Here is a 20,657-nt window from a genome sequence, read left to right on the forward strand (position 1 = left end):
TTTTTTTCTAGAATATTATCATGGCAAATTTGTTTTGTATTGCCAAGATCAGCTGGGCATTTTGTTTTTATTATGCACAGTCTTTTGTCATTTTTTGTTCTGCAAGTTAATTTGACTGCTGTGCATAAGTGAAGTGAGCAATTCAGTAATTAACTTTTGTGTTTTAAAATGTATGAACTTTAATTAGATTTCATTATAAACAAACAAATGTCAACCATAATTATAAGCTCCCTGGTTTAACCACATATTATCCCTTTTCAAACAAACTTGATGTCAGACAAATTAAAATCAAGCAGCCAGCAATTTTGAGTTGAATTTTACATGATCTGCCAGTAACCTGATTACTTTAACTTCAATATCATTACAGGAAAAGTATTTCAGGAAAAATAATTACAAGAATTCCAACAGGAGACAAGCTTAATTGTATTGATTCAAAAGATGCATGTATATAGGAACCATGCTGAAGGAATAATGTTATCTTAAATCTACAGTTACTATTAAAATGATATTGTCTGGCATGAAAAAGGCAATTTGAGATTGGTGTCTGGAAAAGCAGAGATACAAAACTAACTGAAATAATTATCTTTACCCCATTATACTTTAAGCAACAAAATATCAATGTGGAACAACTTGAAGGCATGAAGGTTTGCAGGTTTATTTACTGACTGGTGTATCTATTAGTACCAGGAACAAGTGGAGCTGTCAGGACATAATGAAGGTAAATGATTAGTTAGCACAGAGACTGAGCTCTTCTTCAATGCAATAAGAGTTAATTAAAGTTTACCACCAAACATCAACCAAAGCAGGATGTTGATCAGGTTTCAGCATTAAGTGCAAACAGACAATGGTTGGCAGCAATTAGTGCAGCTATCAAATGACATGCAATGATAATTATACATTTAAAACAGCTAAAGGGCTTGTGGAGGGGAGGGAAGAATCTCATCAGCTTCTTTGACTACATACAGTCAAAGTGCAGGAAACTGGTAACAGATATTTCACTTCAATACTGTAAATCAATAGAATTAAACAACAAAAAAAAAGGTTGTTTGAGTGCATTATCTGAAAGAGGACAATTCACTGTACATGAAATGGAAGAAAACTGCAGACGACTCCTAACAAATATAAGTACGAGTTAGATGAAATAAATTACTTTGCCGCTGCCACTCATGCTGACATGCATAAACAGAGAAGTGTTTGGGGTTTAAAGGCTGCAGCGTAGTTACAAATTCCTATGCCAGACAGAAAGCTACCTGGTACCTTTGGCCCCTGTGGCCTTGTTGGTAGCAAAACGAGGCCCAGAAGGCCCGGGGGCCTGCAGCCCGTGACCACAACAAGCAGTTTCACACACTAGCGGCAAGCCTGCTGCGAGGAGGCCTGTCTTACCAGTGGCGATTACCTGCCATCTGAGCCACAGCCCGGGGCTCTTCCGCACAGCCCCTGCTCTCCACCCCTCCCATCAGCACGCTCCCAAACTTGCGCCTGAGTTTTGGGAAAGGAGAAGGAGTCAAGAGACGTACTACATGCTTTCCCCTGCGGATGAGTGCATGGTAGCATGGCAGGCATGCTGACAACCTGAGCGCAGCTGGGAGCTGGTGCTGCTCTCCAGCACGCTCTGTTTCAAAGGTCCCTGTACGCAGACATGCATGTATGCAGCTAGCACGCATGCATGCATGTCCTTGTATGCAGCTAGCAGGCCAGTGACACAACAGAGCTGAAATCAAACTTAGTTTTCATCTCAGACTGCCATTAAACGTGAAGGCAAGACAATAAACTTGCAGCAGCACCTCTAACAGCAATACTAAACAAAGGAAAAAAGCCATTCAGCTCAATGGCAGTCATCTGCTGAACACCCTCGGTGTGAGCCTGTGATGTCAAAACACCCCCAGTCCTGCAGTATCAAACAGGTAATCTGTCCCTTCCACAGGCTAAGAGACAGCGTTAGCAGACAGACAGCTATCTACTGTTAAGTAGACAGTAAGTCTGTTACTTGGACAATTCCCCAGTAAACTATCCACACATTGGAGGCAGAACAACACACTCCACTTGCACTGGAGTAGTGCAAGTTCGACGTGACCTGGTCAAACACCTACACAGTTTCATACCAGCTGAATAACTCTGGTAGGTATGATCTCCACCTCACAGACATTGAGATTTTTTCACAATTTTTATGGACAACACAGGGGCAAAAGCAGCCTGCTCTTCCTAGATATTTAACAGGAAGCAATGAGAAGAGGCTTACCAAAAGACAAGTAGCAGGTTTCCAAGAAAGCTAGGCTGTGACAAATTAAAAACTGATGATGAGAGTGCCAGAGGGATTAGGCAGTAGGAGTCATTGCTGCAGGACACCATTGAGAACATGAATTTACCAAGGTTAAGAAAGAGAATGGAAATTGTCTGCCAAATGTATCCAGAGGTTTTGTAATGAATGTGAAAAACAAACAAACAAACAAAAATTGTAAGGGATATTAAACTTTGTTCTTCAGAGGTCTAAAAAAAACTGTATTTGCAATCATGGCAAGGCAGGCACATATAATAAGTTACCCCACATGTGCCTACTGTGATATTCTTCAGAAGCATGTTGTACCCACCAGTCAAAGAGAGAAGAAGCTAGCTAGAACAGAGTCCCAGTTTAGCAGTCAATATGTTCTTATGGCATGAATTATACCTTCTGAGTAAAGAAAAGTCTACAGCAGGGAGACTGCCTGTAGCTTTTATTTGAACTAAACCATGCAAAAATATCAGCAGTGCTGGTTGGTATTTAAATAAGTTGTATTAATTTCTTCTGTCTTCTGTGTAAAATTCAGAAAACCTTCTCTTATGATTGTGAAGACCATATTTATTTTACATGCACTATTTTTTTTCTTTCTAGAAGCATATCCATGTACATATGCAAAATGCATTAATATGGGTTTTGTTATAATGTTGGCTACCGATTGTGATTTGTGTTGGAATGTGTGTGAGTTCACATTGCTAAAATTATTTTAAGAAGATGCCTTACTGCTTTGCATAGTTCCTGGGCTGCAGCCTAGAGCAGTTCTACAGATTTTTTTCCCCTAACAAACCTCATTTTCCCAACTAATTCTGTTATGCTAGGGATTTGTGCACAGAGTTGGCTAATCCCAGTATTTCCCTAGAGCTGTATCTAAGCTGTGGCCCACTCCCAGCACAAAAGTGTCTCCAAAAGCCCTTTCGCCCCCTTCAGCACTGATACACTCATTGGTCCTGACATTTTCACTTCAGCCATGACAAATGAGCTGATGGCTGTGATCAGATTGCACACGAGGACTGCTTTATCAAAGACGTATCATTAACTCTCATCACTGTCTTCCATTATGACTCTTTTGGTCAAATCTGTTGTGAAAATGCAAGTCAGTTTAAAAACATAACCTAAACATAGCAACAAACAAACTTCATTAAAAAGCAGAAAAGAAAACCAGACTCAGATGGGATCAGAAAGAGACCAGCGTTAACTAAATGTTTCTCTGGGGATTTAAGTAACTGTACTCAACCTCTGCCCCAGTGCAAACATGGCAGTTGACCGTCTTCAAAAGGTCCCTTCCCCCATTATGGACTGCTAGCACTACTTTGCCTTTTTTAGAGAAACAAAAATATAGCAACAGCAATCAAATATGCCTAAAAATGAAGTCAACTTTTTTTCTTTCCTTTTTTTTTTTCTTTCTGAACTAGTTCGTGTTTCTGCATGTCTGTTTATCAAAATACATTTTTCAAATGAATCCCCTAAAGAATATAATTTTTTTGCTTGAATCACAGCCATATAATCATACTATTTTCTGACTCACATTAAACACACTAGCATAAAATGCTGTCTGAAGCGGAAATCTCTCAGTTCACTACAAATACTGCAACCTTTCTGTCAAGTTAGAACCTAAGTTCCAGTTACACAGTTCTTGTTACATCTAGAGGATTTACAAAGTATATATTTGTTGTAACCTCTTCTAGCAATTCATCTGAGAATACACATCTAGATGGAGTCAACTGTAACACAACAGATCTTGGGAATGGAGGTCATGCTTTGAGATAAAGTGCTATTCACTTTTGGACCATGCAAGAAGCTCTTTATTCCTGTTCTTATTGGCATCAGTTCCCCCTTACCAGAGCAAGAACAAAGCCAAGTGCTCGTGTGAGGTTTATGAATAAATCAGAGGTGAGCCACTTTAAGTGCTGCCCATGATTTCCTTGTTGACAGTGAGCACTTAAACAGGCTTCTATGACCAGCAACTCCTAGCAAACCTTAATGGCTCCTAATCTGTACCCTGCTTCATTTCAGGAAAGAAATGACCCACCCCAATTTTTCTCAAATCTTCACCTTTTGGGCAACTACTGTCCCACCTTTATAGAAATTCATGTTTGGGGACTGTCCCATGTCAGTGCCAAGTTTGCAAGTAACACACAACATAAAAATCACCATTTTCTTCCCAGAAAACAAGTGACAGCTAATAAAATATTATTACACTGTGCAGCCTAAGTAATTCCCAGACAAACCATACACAATTCAGCATTTGTTTAAATTGAATAGATTTTTAAATGAACCTAGAAAATTTCTAATATCTTTGCCTCCAATTGTTAAAATCATGTACAGATATATATATATATATATATATGCTGAGAGCAGACTCAGCCCTTCTGCACAGCCCCAACCGAAACCAGGAATGTTTATAGATCACTGCCATTTTATGTATTTAAAAAATTCAAACCGCCTCAAAAAAAATAAATAAAAAATAAAATAAAATAACTATAACGTTGAAAAATAAACTGAATTGAACCAGTAAGCTCAGGACTAGGCCAAAGAAGCCTGGTCCAGAAACATTATTGTTAACATCCGATTGTGGCAAGGAGCTAGGTGTCTCAGTACGTACATCTTTGATGCACAAAACCACTCAGAGACCTACATTGCTCAACAGTAAAGCAGCAGCCTGCTCAGAGAATAAATTTCAACGTGCAATGAAATCCTTCATTTTTAAGGTCTCCCCCGCACACCCCACCCCCTTCTGGATGTGTCACAAACTCCAGATGGCTGAATTTCCTCGGTAGTAGCTGAGCTATCGTCAGGCTCCCAGTTTTCTGCTATATTTAAATACTAACATTTTTGACTCCATTGTCTCTCGTTGCCTTTCCACCCACTCGGGAAAAAGTTGTGACCGCAGCGCTCTGCCCTGTGATTTCAGAGAGTGCTTCAGGCTGGGGATGGGGCTTGAATTGCAGTGGGTGCCTCAGCAGATGGCACTCTTCTTTGCAAGGGCCTGATCCAAGCCCGAGGGGAATTGATGAGGCGGCGCTGGACTTTGGACCAGGCCCTCGGTCACAATGGGAAACTGCAGCAGTGCTGAGGAAACTATGCATCCAGGCAGGGAAAAACCCACAGGCACGACCACGCGTGAATTAAAACAGCCCCAGCAATGCCTCTTGCTGGAGCTGAAACGCCTGTCCTAGTGCACTGGCTGATGACCCAGTGAGAAATCGGATTTTGTCTCCCTACAGCAATCAGTTAGTTGCTCCTGCTGGAAGAAGGCCCCTGAGCATATCACTGCGCTGCAGCAGCATGGCTCATGGCTGGCTGCACACAGGGTGATGCTTCCCACCCTGCAGATGGCTGCAGTGGCATGGCAAGCAACCTGATTTTTTTTTCTTTTTTTTCTTTTTTTTTTTTTTTCTCAAGCAGTTCATAAAGCTCCAAGGAATTCAGGGATTGAGGGGTGACATTTGCCATACAGCTAAATAATTTATTTTGGAGATGTTACATTTTCTTTAATTTAAAACCTCAGTGCTGTAAACAAAATCAATAACCATATTTTGATATAAATATATATATATAAAAGGATCAGATAGAAACCCACAGGAATAAATTCCCTTTTAAGAAGCTACTTTTCACTCACACCCTTATTTTCTCGAGTGGGGAAGATATAAGAAGTGCTAGGTGTTAAGTAAAGAGAAAAATTCTGATTTGAAGGTGGACAGCCATGGCTTCTCACATGAAAAAAACACCTGTGTTTGAAATGGTCATATTAACACTTGGCAAAGCCAAGATTTTTTTTTTTCCTCTCTATCTTCTCAGGAAAGTTCTGGCCTTCTGAATAATCAAAATATCCTCAATCAAAAGATCCTCCCCAACAAGGAAGGGCAAGAAATAAGTTATGTTTTTGTTTTCTTCAAAAAGATGTTATTCTGATCTATTACACTACCATGTTCTGGAACAAGTGCAGAAATAACTGGGATTACTCCAGATTTCCATCAGTGCCCCAAACATTGAAGCTCTACTAGTGACAGGTGCCTTGTCACCTCAGGTTAGGTGCGTTTCTCTACAAAGGAGCCTCAGTGTCAAAACAGGGAGGAGCAAGCCTTCCACAGCCACAGCTCCCAGGCCCTCAGCTCTGCTGTTACCCGGTGAAGGGACAGAATCAACCTCCATCAGTGTCTCTGCGAAACCTCCTTCTTACAGACCCTGTGGTGCCTCCTGTGCCAAGCATACCATCCTTGAAAATGGGAACGGTGGTGCAAAAAGAAGAAATTAAATATTTTAAAATTGATTTTATGAGATTTCAACTTGTGGCTAAAGGCCTGATTCCTTTTCTACTAATATCAAAACTGTATGTCTTGTCGGTTTTACACCCACATAACTCCTCTTATTTTGGGGGAATTATTTTTAATTTAGTAGAGGATGAATAGAAAGAATTGGGTTCTGGTTTCTTTTGGGTTTATTTGTCCTAGGCTCACATTGACATGGGCATTTTTTAAGAACTTCTTTGTTTTAGAAGCAGAATATTCGTCTAGTAACACAATTCTAGATGTATGTCCAGCGTGCGCATCACTTGTTCAGCAGACAGCATTGCAGCTTATATGGTAAATGTATGTTTTCAGAGTCACCATGGTCTATCATGTACATATAGCCTTTAGTTTGTGAACTATTGACCTGAACACCTACTTAGGAATTGGTACAGCCTATCAGATCAGCGGGAGTGTCAAAACTCTGCTAGGTTTGTCTGCAAAGAAATCCCAGTTTCTGCACATAAAAATGTTCTCAAAAGTACTAAAAGCAAATAAGCTATAATTTTGACAATTTACTTTCCAAATCTCTCTCTCTCTCTTTTTTGGAATGTAAAGCTGATTCTGAACAATGTGAAAACATAAAAGAGAATCTCAATATGGCAAGCTTTTATTTTGATCATAAAACTTTGTTAAACTATTCTTTAGAATATTTTAAGCAGAAAATATCATTCTTCAACAAGACTACCATATTTCATTCTGGTACAAACTTTTCTGGCACAGTTTGGAGCTCAGCAAAAGTTAGAGGAATAATAAAAAATCGAGGTATAAAAGTGCTGTGGAATGATTTAAAAAGGAATAGAGTAGTATGTATTAAAGGCTAAAACTGCTGCCCTTATTTATGTAAAATAAGTTTATCTCTACAAGTCTGCTGAACTCTGCTATCAATAAATTAATAATAATCCCAACAACCCAACAGAATCCACTAGATTTTTAAGCATGTATCAAAAGATTTTTAGTTTCTTCTGTCTCTGCATCTGTTCACCTAACCATTTTCTGCATTACATCTTATTCTGTAAAATCTCGAGTCTCAGTGTGCTGGGTTTCTGCCCATTCAGTAAGAATGCAGACATCACATAAGTTATTATTAACCCATGTGTTATCCAGTTCTACGGTGGCTGGAACTTTGCCAGAGACAACACATGGTGCTTGGTTAACAATATTTTAAAATATAAATGAATTTATTTTTTAAATTAACACATTTTTCTTAGGGAAATGCACAAATAAGCTGTTCCCAGAATGAAAGAATATCCCATAAGCATATTTCTTTAAAAGAAGTTATAAGGAATTTCATAGCTAGCAGTAAAAGATTTGCATGCCCCATAGAAGGTCTTAAATTTGTCTTAAAGAAGAGAATTTTCATCACTTTACTCTGACCGAGCGCTTCCTGCATTTGTGATTTTACTTCATTTATCCACTAAAAAAAATACAATTTCTTAGAGACACCTCTAACCATTTAAACATTATCAAGTCAACTTCAATGCTGAACTAACAAACATACAAATATACGTTCTACAAACTAGAAAAATCCCCCAAACATGTTATTAGTTAGTCTATCTACCAACAATTTTCCACAGTAGCTCTAAATCGGTTCTTATGTTGACCTGAAAAAAAAAAAAGCCTATTTAATATGCATACATACAAACAATTATTCACACCGCATTTGATTTACATACATACAAAAGAACCACTTCCCACTTTCAAAAGTGGCTCAACATTTATGGTATTTTAACTGCCCTAATTACTGTTGAGAGAACATAATTAGAAGCACTGATCACATTGTCAACAGCTAACCAGTTGCAGCCCTGTCTCGGGGCCTGATCCTGCTCTGGTTGAAGTCAGTGGGGGCTTGTACTGACTGCAGGAGGCTGAGGCCCTCCTCGCCACCTGAACCTACCTGAATCAAAATACTTTAAACAACTTGAGTACACGGACGCAGTCCCGCCAAGCACCCTGCTCGCTATGTGCATATATCAATTTCTATTTCAGTAAGCTTTCTTTATTTTAAAAGCCGAAACAAGAGAGTAATTTTTTCCTCAGAAAGGCTTTATATACACCACTTAAACACTTAGCACTGAGTCAGAACTCATAACTTTTTCCAAAAGAGTAATAGTTTAATAATTAAAACAGATATTGACTAAACCCTGCTTCCTCGAATACCAAACTTTATTAGATTATTATGCGTCGATGCATAATTTCCATTGGCAACTTTTAAACTGACTCTGTCCCTCCCTGCTGGCCCCCTCCTCCCTTGCTCTTTCCCCCAGGCGAAGTGCTGGGAATCCTCGATACCCAATAGTCAATATTTGGTTTGCCTGTCATGTTCCTGGAACTCTTCTCCAACCAAACCTGTGTTTATCAGCCTTTCGCCGCACTGTTCTCATACATATTACTCCACATGATGATGGAAACTCGGGGCATCTTAAAAAGTTGCTGAAATCCGAGCTCCTGCTTGTTTTCTCAAGTCTTGGACAAACATAACTTTAGGGAGAGCAGAACATAGGCATAAAGAAAGAGGAGCCTGCATTTTCATCTTCCTTTCATCTCAGTCATTCAGTCAACCATTCAGTGCCCTATTCAACAGAGCTTTTCATTATGCAAAAAAATGCTAATCCTTTTCCGATGCTTTCACACTTGTATAAACCCCCATTCCTTCGACTGAAAAGCAATTATATCAGTTTACCTTTCTGTCAAAAACAGGATTAATATTCCAATACCAGAATCTCCTTTATTTTCCTATCTTTTGCTTTAGGAAACTAGAGATTATTAGCGGAGGTATTCCTTAAAGCAAGAATACATTATTTTAAATATGATTATTTTGGGGGGGGGGGGGGGGGTTGCGGGGAGGGAGAGCAAAAACTTCAGTTGCTGCGGAAACTCTTTTCAGTGACAGAATTGACCTTCCCTTTGCAGAGGCCTGAATAGAATGAGCCTCACTCTGGTCTATTAATCAGAAACAAATTATGAAAGAATGTGGCTGGACTGGTTGACACTATCCTGTCTTGGGAGACTCAGTAACAGCCTAGTAACAATGTCCTCTTCATGGGTAATGAACAGCCATGACAAATGGGGCAGAGAAACTATTTATTTGCATATGCAAATTCTCACACAAGGGAAACATGTACAAACAAGTGTCATTGTAAGGTGGATTAGGCAAACAACGCTTTCTTTTTAGGACATTCTGCAGCCCAGAACATTAGTCAGCACAATTAAACCAGTCTCCATGGAGACTAATGAAATTTCACCATGGTATGAGTTAAATTAGATAGCTAGTTATGTGTTTTCACAATCCAACTTGAAATCCATTATTGTTTCAGAACAATACAGCAATTGTGCCTGGCTGATCTTTGCCAGCTCAACAAGCTCCTAAGTTGACAATTTGCATATGTTAATATAATTAAGCACTAATTACATGAAACTTGTACATATTCACATGCACTTTCCCTGGGCGCTTCTCAGTTTGAACCTTGGCCAAGTCTTTAACCCTTTGAATGAATTTGGAGCAGCAAAGCTCTGCCTTCTGGGTACAGCCCCAAGGCAGATGCAGAAAAGCTCTTCATTTATAAACACAAAGCTTAATCTGGCTTCTCATATTTCTATCAACAAGGCTAGAAAACATTTTTGTATGTGCTGGTGTAGGAGAAGGAGGTGGGGAGGGCTGGAAGTTCTTTAGAGACCCAGCTCTGGTACCCTTTTTGCATATGAAAACATAAATATTTACCCACACAACACGCTATGAACACATGTACTGCCATTGTCACAGATTCTTCAAGAACCGAATTGTCAAAAAATTGCACTGGGCTTTGTGTCAGTGCTCTCAGAGCCACAAAAAATGGGACTGAGAAAAGGAAAAAAGAGCAAGCAGTAACTAATGAGCTTTACATAAATATATGCAGAGGCAATTAAGCAGTGTTAATTACTATGACAGCAGTTAATTGAATATAATTAGATATTTTAAGCTACTGACTAAGGCATAGTTAAGATTAATTTTATTGAGATTAATTGTAAATAAGAATAGATTAACTATGTGTTTTGACAGGCATAAAAAGTAGTTCTGCAAATTAACTAGGAGAGCAGAAACTAGCACAAAAATCATATATTATTTTAATGTCACACCTCAGAATCATCTGCTCAATAAACATGACTTTTCAAACCCAAACAGACAGGAATCTTGAAGAAAAACAAACAGCTTGCAGAGATTAAAGAGTCTTTTGTCCTTTTTCATGTGCATTTCTTTTAGCAGACTAAATTAAGCGAGTCTGGTGTACGTTTTTAGGAAGGAACATTTCACACTGAATGGAAAAAATGTTCTATCACATATGAAATTCATGCAGCTGTGCGGAACTTGGTCCAGATGGTCTAAGACTATAAAACAACACTAAATGATAGACAGTAGGGCCTTCCCAACATTATGTGATAAAGTCACAACCTCATATTTTGACCTAAATTTTCTGTCATGTACTGTTTCCTTCCAGACCAGATAGCTCCATGTTAATTTTTAACGGATCCTGAATATTCACTGGAAACCCTTAAGAAACATTGTTGATAAGCATCTGAGTAGAAATCATAAAATATTTACAAAGTGCCCCTTAGCTTCATTAAAACCATGCTGAATCCAAAGTGCAGCAAACAGTGCCCTGGCTCTCCCAACAATACTAAACTCTTCACACCACTCAGCTTAAATAGGTAAGAATGCCTGGTTTTAAATATGCCTCAAAGAAAACCCAAAACACATTCTACCAGCAGATTAATTCATGCATGCTGTTTAAGAAAATTAACAACAAGGCTGAAGAATGCTGAACAAATCACTAATAAGAAAGGAGCTTCAATTGATTTTGAAATAAATCAATAGGTGATTAACACAATATTTTTAAAGCAGCAGAATGCATATATATTACATAAACATATATATTATATTTTCAATACCTTTTTAGCTCTTAATCGAACAAGGGCTTTACAACAGTGAGCATGTCCCTATATTGACTATCAACTTCTTTGGAATGCCTTTAGTCTTTTATAACTAAAATCCAAAAACGGTCTGTGAAACAAGGCTACGACAAGCCATTCTGCAGTGAAAGATTTTAAATCATCCAGCCTCTTCTAATAGACTTGAGACTTATTGAGGTAGAAACCATAAAAAATGAAGAAGGGAAATTTAATCCCTGAAATATTGATTTGCACATTAATATCATATAGGCAGAGGGCAATTTGGCTTCATGGAAATGACACATTGTCGACCCTTGGTGAAGTCAGAGCCAATCTAACTGCTGAACATGTCTGAATCTCAAGAGTTATTAAGGGCTTCCCTTCTTGCCTTTATGACTTTTCTTCAGCCTACCAATGCAATCTTAAATGTATTATCTTTAAGAAATAATTGTAAAACCTCAGGGGTTTTCCAGTTAATGGAAGGGAGGCTAAACCACATCAGATTCTGAAATGCAACATTAAACCCTTGCAATCAACAAAACCACCTCAATTCTCATCCATCCAGTGCAGGATCTAATATTGTTATTAGAGATAATCAAATTTCATTGTGTAAATTTAGGCTCATGGTCAGAATGGAAGCAGTAAATTCTGCAATATTAAACAGTGATTTTTCTCGGCCCCCTTTCTATGTTCTTTGCTGTTGCACCATCTTCGCAAATAAACCTAAACTATTCAAAAATCTAGGAACAAAAACGTGTCCCTATTCTGAAAGATGCATACAATGCCATTTATCATCTCCACAGCTCTCCTTTAGTTTTAACTTGATCTAGCGGATAAGTTTCATTTTAGAGAATAATAAACCAGTATCACTGCATAAACCAAACAGCAGGTACTATTACTGTGACTTACACAGATGGTTTACCTGACCTTTCTTTGTTCCTTGGGTAGGTTTCACTTTTGCAGATTTACGACTTTTCCCTCTATATTTCATTGACCCTCTCTGTTCATTATCATAAAAATGAAAACTATTGAATACATGTTTATGTTGACGAAGTCCAAAAAGCCCACGACTAAAGGATAAAGAGATGCTACAATGCACTGTGTGGATCTCCAGATTGTACACTATAAATATTCAAGCACAGATAGCACGAATAACTGAATAATCCTGGTGAGCCCCAGCTCTGGAGCCAGGTGCAAGAGGTTAAAACAGCTGGCTAGCCATCTTTTATTTTGTGTGCCTTCCTACCGGCTGAAACCGCAAACCCTGAAAACTAGCAGATATTCCCTCAAGGTTGATTGTCTGATTTTTTTTTTCCATTTCCACCAGTTTAGTAGGATCCCCCAGTCGAGAAAAGAGAGAAACTCCTTAAATACAGTCAGTTGAATAGGAAGTGGAGCAATGATGATTAAGGCTCTTCCCCTCCACCCCAACCTTCAGCCCCCCGTTTATTTCCACAATCTTCTTTGTGCACCTTCCCAGCCAAATGTTTGTATTCCTTATTTCAAAGAAAAGCACTCCGGATCGTTCTGTCAGTTTTGCCAGTAAATATAAAGTAAAACAAGTGTTGATGGCACTGAGAGTGTTACATACCCAGGCTGTGTTTTTGCATTGCTCTCAATGGAAGCGATCGATGCCCATGTCACAGTCGCGTCCCAATCGCAGCCAAGTCTCTGCCTCAATCTAACCAACAACAGGCAGGGCTGCAAAGGCTTCTCACTACCTCTTCCATCCATCCACCACCAAACTAAAAATATAATGCTACATATGATCTTTTTAAACACTCCACCACCGCTCCTAAGGATCGAGCCACTGAAAATCCAGGGGAAACACAATTGAAAAAAAAAAAATACACCATCAAAAAAAAAAACACCCTCACAGCAACCACCCCAAAAGCACACGAGCCCTCTCTTTCCACTCTCTTTCTCGCTGTCCTCCTGCCAACTACATAATCCTTGATTAAAAACGGAACGAGGCTAATAAAAAGAAAATTAAAAAAAAAAAAAAAAAAAGAAGAGAGGAGGACGGAATGGAGCCGAGGAAATGCAACTGTCAGAAAACGGGATGGTCAGACTTCCTGAGTGAACCTGCCTGTGTCTGGCTTAATGTAAATCCACCATCTTCAGCCTGGCAAGTTGTCTTTTGGTTGGTTTTTTTTTTTTTTTGGTGGGGAGGGGGGGTGTTATGTTTGCGATCTCTGCCTTGGTACCTAAGGAGGAAGAGGAGGAGGAGGGTGTGTTATTGAATGGTGGCTAAAGCCTCCTCGGGACGGCGCTGAGGTGAAACAGGCTGAACCCGACTGATGTGCCTCCTCTCTCGGTTGGACCCAGTGCCCCAAGCAGCCGATGAGAGACCCCCGGCCGCCCGGCTCGCAGGTAACAAAAGAAATACCAACCCGCGCATTTTCTGCTGCTGCTGGGGAGGCTGGGGGTGGGGGGTGGGGGGGGGGAGAAGATGCAGGAAGGGAGGAGTGGAGGGGAACCGCCGTAAGTTGGCATCGGATGGGGGGAAAGTTTATTAGCATTTTTTTGCAGGAAATTTCACGTAAGGCAAGAGGGGGAAGCAGGGACGCGTCTGCCATTAGCCGCCGTGATGGGAAGGGATGCACTTGATTCTGGCACGAGCAGTATGACAGAGCAGGGACCGAACTGCCTTCTCGCTGTTTATGAGCTTTTTTTTTTTTTTTTTTGGTTAGCCGTTGCTTTTTGCCTTTTTTTTTTTTTTTAACACCTTAGTCTTCGGTTTAAAAAAAAATAAATAGACGCCTGTCCCGCAAAACAACCGCCCCCCCATCCCATGCCCCCCTTCAAAAATCTCAGAAAGGCTGCTCTGAATGCAGCCCCCGACCTTGCCGGCGAGGAGCCTTTCCTATGGCGCGGCACGGCACGGCTCGGCACGGCACGGCGGGGATGCCGGGGGCTCCGGCAGCGCCCGGCCGGCAGCCGCCCGTAGGCAGCAGCTGGCCGCGCATCCCCGCCGGCGGGGCCGTGCCGTGCCGTGCCGTGCTGGGCCGTGCTGGGCCGTGCCGTGCTGCCTCTCCGCTCCGTGCGGCGAAACTGACAGAGAGGCAGGGCGCGCTCCTAACGGGCTCCTCTTCCTCCTGCTGCCAGAGCCGGCGCGATCCCCCTGCGTTCACTCACTCAGCCCCGCGCTCACCGCCGCACAGCCACCCCTGCCTCTGCTCCTGAGAAACCTACCTGCCAAATAAAAGGGGGGGCTGGGGGGGGCACCCCTCACCTTCTTCCGCACACACGCACGCAGAGACAGGGTCCCCATTGCCCTGCTGGCACCCCCCGACACCCTCCCCCACAACCCCCGCCCGAAAGCGAAAGTTTGGGAGGCCGAGGGGGGTGGAGATGGGGAGGAGAGGGAAGGAGGGTGGGAGAGCGGAATGTGCCTTCAAAAAGCACCTCAAAGTTTTGGGGGGACCGGGCTGCGAAACGAGAGTGCGAGCTCTGAAGGGGCTGGCGAGCGATGACTTCTGACAGCCGTAACGTCTTCCCTAATCTGACAGTACGTCCCCCCACCCCGAGCTCTCGGAGATAAAAAAAAAAAAAAAAGGCAAAATAAAAAGTGGGGGGCACCCCCCGAATCTCTGCTGCAAAGTGAGCGGGGTCCCACGCTCAATCCCAAAGTTACAGCCCGAAAAAATAAAAAAATCCCGAAACCAAAACAAACAAACAAAAAATAATACACAAACAAAACGTATCCCCCGGAATAAGAGAGAGAGGGAGAGAGAAAGAAAGAAGGGAGAGAGAAAAAGCAGCCCCTCCTCCCCAAATGAGAGCAAATACTGTACCTAAAAATGGGGAAACAGGCAGAAAAAGGGGGGAGAGAGAGAGGGGAGAGATACATGGGATCTGGGGATGTGAGTGTGTGTGTGTATGTGAGAGAGAGAGAAAGAGGCACAGAGAGAGGGAGAGAGAGAGAGCGAGAGCGAGAGCGAAATATCAAAGATTGTGCAAGATCAGCCTGGAAAGATAATCGATACTCGACCTAAATTTAACACAAACTACTCAATAAAAGTTAAAGAAAAAACTTACTTTCCATTTCCCCTCGCAGTTCCTACTGGATCTTCGCCTCTTTTTTTTTTTGTTTTGCTTTATTTACTTAACAGCTGATCACATCCAAGTAAACGAGAGAAGGTTCATTAAAAAAATAATAAAAAAAAATAATCCTCCAACTTTATTGGGTGAAAATAAAAATGATTGAGCAAGAAGTGGGGGGCATGGAGCGGTCCTTTGGGGTCCGGGAGTTGTTAAAGCATGTGCCGACCGCGGTCTCGCTGTTTGGTTGTGAAGGGGTTGGGAAAAGGAGGAAAGGAAATGAAAATCCGATATGTCTTTATTCTGCTAATTATTATCGTTTTAGCCCTGTTTAAAAAAATGGCTGATTAAGTTGAGTGCGCATGTCTTTGTGTGTCTATTCCCGATATGCACTCTGGGAATGAGAGAGAGAGAGGGAGAGAGAGGAGAGAGAGGAGAGAGAGAGAGAGAGAGAGAGAGAGAGAGAGAGAGGGAGCGAGAGGGAGAGGGAGAGGAGAGGGAAGAGGAGAGGGAGAGGTGTAATTAGTGAGGTGATCAACATTCTCCGGGCTGCAAATGACGCGCAGCCCCGGAGCCGGGGAAGCCGGAGCTGCCGCGGCTGCCGGGGGCTCGCCGGGGCTGCGGGAGCCACAGAGGCAGCCCGGAGAAGAAGGGGCAGCAAAAAGGAGCTCGTGGATGCAAACACGAGTCTGCAAACTTCATTAGTAACACAGACACACACGCACAGGCACACAAAGTAGATGGCTGGGGAAAATTAAAAAAAAAAAGGGGGGGGGGGGAAGAAGATGGGGCAGACTTGCTCTTTTAACTGTTCGGGAACTTAAAAGAAACGGGTCCAAATTAATTATTCCATCAGGGAGATATTTCTTGCTGTTTGTCTTTCTGTCTGTCTTCCCCCCCCCCCCCCCTTTTAATGGAGATTTAATGAAAAATATATGTTTGCAATGGGATAATGAATGTACGATGTCCCCGTAAAAGAAAAGATAGTGTATCTAAAATAGGGAATCTTACAGATATTCCTATACAGAGATAAAGAGGAATTTATTTACAAGCACATGCGCACGCATGCACACATCCCACATTATATTTACACGTATATACATAGGCTCCACATACACACGGTCACACATAGCACAACACACTTCATTTGGTGGGCGCCATGTAATTGCTTGGAGAAATCAACGAAGTAAAACACAAAGCCTTCTAGAATATACAATGTCAACTGTAAACAGCCTTATCAAAATGAAGTAAATACCAGCCCAGGGAAAGAGTCTCTTTGCATACGATACATGTTTCATGCATATACTTGCAATCATCTTCCACTTTCTCTACAAGTATTGATATTTATTAATACTTTGTCTATTATATTTTACTAGACACCTTAGATATTTTTTGGGGAGTGGATGGGGGAGGTTATTATGATGAAAACTAGGATAAAATGTACAGATGTCATTATAAATCGGAATCTTCTACAAATATTTTCCTGTGTGGGATTTAAGAAGATTGCTTCTCATTTGAAAATCTAATTATCTTAACCTAATACTGCAGATGTGAATATGACTGACACTTTCATTAAAAGATAATTAACTAAAACTAGGAATAGACATACTTTAAAATACCCCCTACTGAAGATAAAAACATGACTATTCAAAGAGCATCTGAATACACCGCAAGAACACGTGCAGATTTTTGATAATGCCATTCCAAAAATGGGTATACCAGAAATGGTCACTAAGTCACAGTTACATGTGAGGGATATTTACAGTACCAGGGACCCTGTGCAGGTGAACCATAACCTCAGCGCTGACAAGCCTTTGAAGTTCGTGATTCCTGGGACACACGTCAAAAGATTCTCGTAGGCCTTAAACGCCAAAAACCAGCAGGAAGGTTTTATCGCAGCCTTCCATTAAAAGCATGCACCCACAACAACAACAAACCAGCAAAAACCTAGATGGCAGAAATGTGCACCTCTCCAGGCCTGAAACCTTCTATGCCAGAAGAACATTTTGCGAGTACTGGAACTAACGCTAATAGGAAAATCCCCACCTGATGATGAATTAAGGCTGCCCTTAAGGAAGCACAGGCCAGTGTCAGGGAACTGAGTTGCTAAAAGCAGATGTTTAAGGTCAGAGTGAAGGTCTTGATAGTTTGGGAGGAAAAAAAAAAAAAAGTCTTTGGAAAGGGGAGAAAAAAAAGACAAATAAAAAATCGCCAGCCTGAAAGTACGGCTATTCCAAAGATTGGAGCCTGCCAATAAAGCCCTACTCCAATCCAGAGAAGCCTTACTTCAAACTTCAGGAAAATCTCCAAGACTCAAACTTTAGGAAAAGTCAGGGGCACTGGACGGTTCTTGAGAGCAACTTTATTCCTTCTTCAAATCTCACCTAAGCCTTGCACCAGCTCATCAATGACAAAAAGAAAGAAACAAAACCAAACAAACTGAGCACATGTATGTAGATTTCCACAAGCACTGCTCCCTGTGAATGAAGGTAATAAGGCAACTAACAATATTCTGCATCGTTGTTTAAAGGGTGGAAAAAAATGCAAACAAAGAGTGAAAATGGAATCTCTGAAACCCGTTTACAGTTATCGGATTGAGGGGGTATGATGGAAAGGGGCTTTTAGGCTTAAATTGTAGACGAAACGGGACTCTGAGATAGAAGGATGCATTGTCCATTCAAGTGCATGCCTGAAGGATGGTAACACATTTCCTAAGACTGGAGACAATTAAATACAATGTGATGAAGAAACACCTGAGAACAATACATCTATTTCAAATTCAAGTGAAGAAACACGTATACTTAATGTCACAGAAGAATAAGGAAACGAAGATAATTTAGTTTTAAAGTCGTCCCCCCGCACCTCCCCCACCACCTCCTTTATTCCTAGTGCTTTTTTCATGGTGAAACATCAATATCATTAATGTCATTAATGTCAAAACACCAAACGTCAGAACAGTCAAGTCATTCTTTTTTGGCTGTAGATTTTTTCCCTTTCTCTCTTCTTGAAGGGGGATATAGGTTTATGGTGTTCTTGAGTTACAGCTAAAGGAACAAAGGGGGGGGGGGGGGAGGACACAGGCAGGAATTGCGAGAGGAGAGTCCACATTTTTCAGGGTTTCTTCTGCCACTGTTTACTGTCCTTCCTAACATTTTAAATCTCCTCTCTCTTTCTCTCTCTCTTTTTCTCTCTCCCTAAAAATAGTAGCTATCAGGGAGGGGGGTTGGGGGGGGTGAAGCTAAAAAAAAAAAAAAAAAAAGGGCACTACGGGATGTTAACAGTTTAGAAGAAACCCGGGGATCGCCACGTAGCTAGGAAAAATCGAAGAAGGTTAATTCCGGGAGGCAGCAGCAGCAGGTTTGTGGGATGTGATAAGAGCGGGAGCGCGGCGCGGGCTGGGGGAGGCAGGCGAGGAGGACCCGGGGCTGCGGCTGCGGTGCGGCTGCGGTGCGGCTGCGGCTGCGGTGCGGTGCGGGGCGAGCCGGCGGGTGGGCTCCCAGGCGGGCGGGCTCCCAGGCGGCACGGCACGGCCCGGCCCGGCCCGGCCCGGAGCAGCGCGGCTCGGCTCCCGCTCCCCTCTTCCCCTCTCTCCTCCCTCTCTCGCTCAGCTGATCGCCCCCGAAGACTTGTCGCCTTCACCTCTCAGCTCCTCTCCTCCGGTCCCGGCGGACCCCCCGCCCACCCCCCTCCGAACTTCTCCTGCAGGCACCGTTACACGTTTGGGGATTTTTTTTTTTTTTCGAGACTCCTGTTGAAACCACAAAGCTCTGATAGTGACGTTACGTTTCAAAGGGGGGGGGGGGAAATAATAATAATAATAATAATAATAATAATAATAATAATAATAATAATAATAATAATAAACAGCCTGCTCTGTCCTTCCACCACCTCCAGCCTCAGCCCCAAGGAAAACTTATTGGCCTGGGCGAGGTCTGGTGCGGGCCAAAGCCCGAGACTGACCATTCTTTAATAGACAAAGAAATCCCAGTCCAAACTGGGCTCTGCTACACCACGTCTCTCCGCCAAGCTCATTTCACTCCCTAAATCTGCGCTGCGGACACACAGGGGCACAAGGATCTGCATAATTACAGCCACAGCCGCTCCCCTTTTTAATAAACCGACATAATTCCCTAATAAACGTCCCCTTCCCCCACCTTCTCCTCTCACCAGACCCCAGCCCAAGGGAAAGGGGATCCGTGTCTTTTTACTGCGTTCCCTAAGTCTATAGATGAGCTCAGTTTGAAACGAGGTATTACAAGATTTCAGTGTTACAGACCCTTTATCTGAGCTACAGACACTTTCAGATCCCCAGCCCCCACCTCCTCTCCTTTTTGTTGTCTCTTCTCCTCCCGGGGGCTATTTGACAAAGGCAGTGTGTTAACTAACATTTTTGTTTAACTCAGCAACTTCTTTTCAAAACATACTTAAACCTGATAGCAATCTCTTGTACTTTTTTTTTCCCCCTCTCCTTCTTCCCCGAGATGAAATTGACTCTGAACCCAAAGCGTTTGGCTACTATTAATTATTTCTTCCTTTGCAGGTATCACGTATACAAATCTATTGTTAATCCTCCTCCCCTCCCGCCCCCCCCCCCCCCCCAAGCCAAATACATTCCGGTACACACTAAAAAGGGCTGGGGGGGGGGGGGGGGGGGGGGGGAAGGAAGGAAAAGAAAAACAAAATCCCCGCTCTGATTCCTAGAAAGTTTTGTTCGAAAAAGAAATAAACCAACAATAATACATTGCATTATGATTCTACCCTCGCTGTCCCACATTTGGCATTCACCTCCTGCAAGTGCGTCTAACGAGCAGTCACCTAAGACAAAAATCGTATCCGAATACAGTACAGACATCTCGATAAGATTTTGTTCTAAATAGTGCCGTTCCTGATTGGCTTTTTGCTGCTGTTGTTGTTATTTTGGCTGAAGCCGCACAAACCCGCGCACCCGGACGTTACTATAAATAAAAGCCTTCCAGGTCTAAGTCTGCTGCCGGCGTTTCCTCCGGAGCCTTAACAGCCCTTTTTCAGCTCCTTTCTTGGGCAGATCGCGGGGATTAAATGCCCTGAACCTGAGCTCCTGGCCTTGGATGGGAAGGGAAAGAAAAAGGGAGAGGGAGAGAGAGAAA

At 42.1% G+C, this 20,657-nt stretch overlaps 2 protein-coding genes and 1 long non-coding RNA gene across 18 annotated transcripts in view; 2 read left to right on the forward strand and 1 right to left on the reverse strand.

Annotated features, from left to right (window-relative positions):
- LOC310894121 overlaps positions 1 to 9,321 on the forward strand; it is a 68,287-nt gene extending 58,966 nt beyond the window's left edge. For both annotated transcript variants that reach the window (XR_014579582.1, XR_014579583.1), the window contains exon 3: positions 1 to 9,321. This exon is cut by the window's left edge and continues 1,742 nt beyond it. This is a non-coding gene — a long non-coding RNA (uncharacterized lncRNA).
- The window catches only part of ZFHX4 (zinc finger homeobox 4), a 151,518-nt gene extending 135,562 nt beyond the window's left edge, over positions 1 to 15,956 (reverse strand). For 5 of the 7 annotated variants that reach the window (XM_083823847.1, XM_083823845.1, XM_083823846.1 and 2 more), the window contains exon 1: positions 15,529 to 15,956. The gene's annotated coding sequence lies outside the window, so the exon portion shown is untranslated. Of the gene's footprint in view, positions 1 to 13,078; positions 13,227 to 15,528 lie in introns of those variants that run through there. The other 2 variants (XM_083823844.1, XM_083823842.1) reach the window with 2 other exon arrangements.
- The window catches only part of LOC310894120 (uncharacterized protein), a 150,986-nt gene continuing 143,954 nt past the window's right edge, over positions 13,626 to 20,657 (forward strand). For 5 of the 9 annotated variants that reach the window (XR_014579572.1, XR_014579573.1, XR_014579574.1 and 2 more), the window contains exon 1: positions 13,626 to 13,860. The gene's annotated coding sequence lies outside the window, so the exon portion shown is untranslated. Of the gene's footprint in view, positions 13,861 to 16,138; positions 18,889 to 20,657 lie in introns of those variants that run through there. The other 4 variants (XR_014579577.1, XR_014579578.1, XR_014579579.1 and 1 more) reach the window with 4 other exon arrangements.

Source organism: Anser anser (assembly GCF_964211835.1).
Source record: "Anser anser genome assembly, chromosome: 2".
NCBI classification, from domain to species: domain Eukaryota; kingdom Metazoa; phylum Chordata; class Aves; order Anseriformes; family Anatidae; genus Anser; species Anser anser.